The sequence below is a fragment of the Nematolebias whitei genome, chromosome 3 (assembly GCF_014905685.2).
Source record: "Nematolebias whitei isolate Nwh7 chromosome 3, NemWhi1, whole genome shotgun sequence".
NCBI lineage: Eukaryota > Metazoa > Chordata > Actinopteri > Cyprinodontiformes > Rivulidae > Nematolebias > Nematolebias whitei.
The window spans coordinates 39,197,978-39,201,303 of NC_056500.1; positions in this window are offsets into that span (position 1 = coordinate 39,197,978).

Here is a 3,326-nt window from a genome sequence, read left to right on the forward strand (position 1 = left end):
ACACACACACACACACACACACACACACACACACACACACACACACAATGAAATCCTGGTAATCTAATTTAGTCAACAGCAGTAGCCTTCAGAGGGAAAGCTGTGTTGCTCCCTGCTCCCACAATACTAAAATACATTCAGTCTCAATCAGAGTCTAACTCTTATATGTCCTGTACACGTGGGACAGAACCGTCATCGCAGACGTTGCAGCCCGACGGGTCGTGTTTCTAACCGAACTGCTCAAGTTGTGCTGTGGTCAGTGAATGGAACAGTGGCATCAGTCAGGTCTGAACGTCTGAGGTCTGCGAGCTGAAGTGCCCGAGCTTGTTCAGTGGAAATATGATGTACTGATCCGAAACTGCCCGGGACGGACCAAATGGTGATCAAACCAACGCAGCTTTGGTGTCACAGGGCAGATCTATAAATGTAAAACATGGGGCTGAGCATGGAAACAAAACTTGTTTTATTTTTGGTAAGGTTTACTGGCGAGAGGTCAGAAAGTTACCACCAGAGACCACAGGTGTGTAGAGATGTGAAGGTATCTCTAAACCTTTGAAACCCCAGATATTACCTTCAGAAGCCACATCGTTTGTGAAATAGCATCCACCTGTGGGCAATTTAAGTCAGCCCCTCTAATTAAGAAGGGCTTACACCAAGCAAGAGACATCATGAAGACCAAGGAACTCTCCACACAGGTCAAAGATAAAGTTGTGGATGATTAAAGATCCAGGCAGGATTATAAAAAAAATGAAATAAAAATCCCAGGACCTTGAATATCTCACAGAGAACCATTAAATCTGTTATTAGGAAATGTGAAGATGACGTCTTCATTCCTAACAAAACTCTTGGATTATTCAGAGAAACATCAAAGAGGTCAAGGACAAGTCTGATGGAGCAGAGATGCTCTTCAGCAGAGATGGAAAAGTCCGTTCAAGTGAGAAGTGGCAGGAAAAGGACTTTGTATGAAAGAAACAACAAGGCAGACCAAACTTTCTTGAAGACGGGGGTTTGGTCAGATGAGACTAAAACCAAACTTTCAGGCCGTTAAGGACCACGGCTGAGGAAAATCCACCATCGCTCGTTATGCTGAGAACAGCACCCTCACAGTGAAGCATGGTGGTGGCAGCATCATGATGTGGGGACACTGTTTACCAGCAGAGACTGGGAAACTGGTCAGAGTTGATTGAAACATGGATGGAGCAAAACACAGATTATCAGTCCAGCTGTAAACCTCTGGTTTGATTTAAAGCTTGTTGGATCGAAGCAGCTCAAATCTGACCTGCAACCGTTTGATGATGAAGACCAAGGACCAAAAACATGCATGTTAGGCTGCCTTCAGGCACAGGCCTCCCTTGCAAAAGAGATCTGTGATCTCAATGGGAGTTGCCTGGTTAAATAAAGGTTAATAAATACAAAGTAAATAATAAATAAATAAAGGTTAATAATAAAAGAACAGATAAAACTTAACAGACTGAGTTCATGCAGGCAAAACCAGTGAACAAGCTAAAGCTGAAACTGAGTAACTTTAATAGACTAAAGACTATTATATTAGACTAAAGAAGTTTGGTATGAACACCAACATCCTCACCAACTTTTATATGTGCACCATTGAGAGCCTGCTGACAGGCTGCACCACAGGGTGGTACAGGAACTGCACCAGTCAGAGCAGGAACGCTCTACAGAGGGTGGTGCAAACAGCAGAGGACATCACCGGTAGCAGTCTCCACACCATCCAGGACATCTACCACAGCTGATGTCTGCGTAAAGCACGCAGCATCATTAAGGATCACACCCACCCAGCACAAGGACTCTTTCATCTACTACCCTCAGGCAGGCGATACAGGAGTCTGCCATCGCTTACAAAAAGACTAAAGGACAGTTATTATCCATAAGCTGTCAGATTACTGAACTCTCGATAAATAACACTGAACAGCTGACAATAACACTGCACCAAGCCACATCTGTGACAACTAATATGACTAATATTAGCTTGTGACAGCTGATATGTTTATTATTTTTTGCTGCTGCACTATGTGGCTGTATCATGTATGATACAGTAACAATGTATTTACCTTACCATCATAATTCAGTCTCAGTGTCACTACCTGTGCAATAACCTGTCACACAACCTGTGTAGTATATGTTAATAAAGTGCTCATCCTGCTGCACCGTTATATTCTACCATGTTGTTGTTTACTATTTTCTCTTTAGGACATTGTAAATATTATAATAACTTTTTCACTTTTTGGTACTTTATCTTTGTACCCTTATTTCATGCTTTTAGTGTTTCTTGTTTGTTCTTTTGATTGTGTAGCGAGTCAAATCAGTTCTTCTGATCCTAAGCATTTCATTGTATGTTAACCTTAAGTTAACCTTGCATAAACACAAGTTGAACTTTAACGTAATCAAGCTCAAAACTACACAACATTAATTAAATTTAAAAAGCCGTTGAGTATGATTTTGTTTGCGATTAAACCATCGGGGATGATTGTCAGAGATTTGATTTATTTCTGTTTGATATAAAATGCTTCTTTCACCTGCAAAACAGTTTTGACATAGAAAAATGTCTAATATTAATCGTTAACAGTTTTATGGAAAATTTAACTAAAATCTAGAAATCTTTTTCTTCATGTTCTTAAATGAAATTAAAATAATTACGGTACTGTTTTCCTTTTATTTTTGTAAGATTCAACGACAAAACTAACCTTGAACTGTCTTTTAATTTCAGTATGACCAAAAAAGATGTTATTTAGCATGAAAACCTCAGTAGCTAGGATCGATGACTACAAATAATTTTATAAAAAATGTCTGAGGAGCATTGTAGTGAACAGAGATATCACAACAATGATCTTTAAGATCAGTAAAGTTTTATAAAACAATATTTCCCTACTATACAACCACATTAAAGACATAGACACACTGTCAGATAGATGTGGTAGAAACATCTCCCTGAAATGGAGCAGAAAATGAAAGAATAGAACTAAAGTACCTCTAAATCGTTCCAGGTTAAATGTTTACTGCCGTACTTTTACATAGACTGGTGTGAAGGAAAGTGGCATTTCTCTTTGTTAACAATAAAAAAAAACATTTTAAACTTTTAAATAAAGTTATTGTTTAAATTAATTATTATTATTATTATTATTATTATTATTATTATCAGCATTAAACGCTAACAAAACCAGAAGTGAATGTCATTTAACTTGCTTGAGTTTTCTAATAAGTCTGAAATAATAACATCCAAACTCGATACATTATTTTGAAATACTGTCATTCATGGTGGTGTGTGTGTGTGTGTGTGTGTGTGTGTGTGTGTGTGTGTGTGTGTG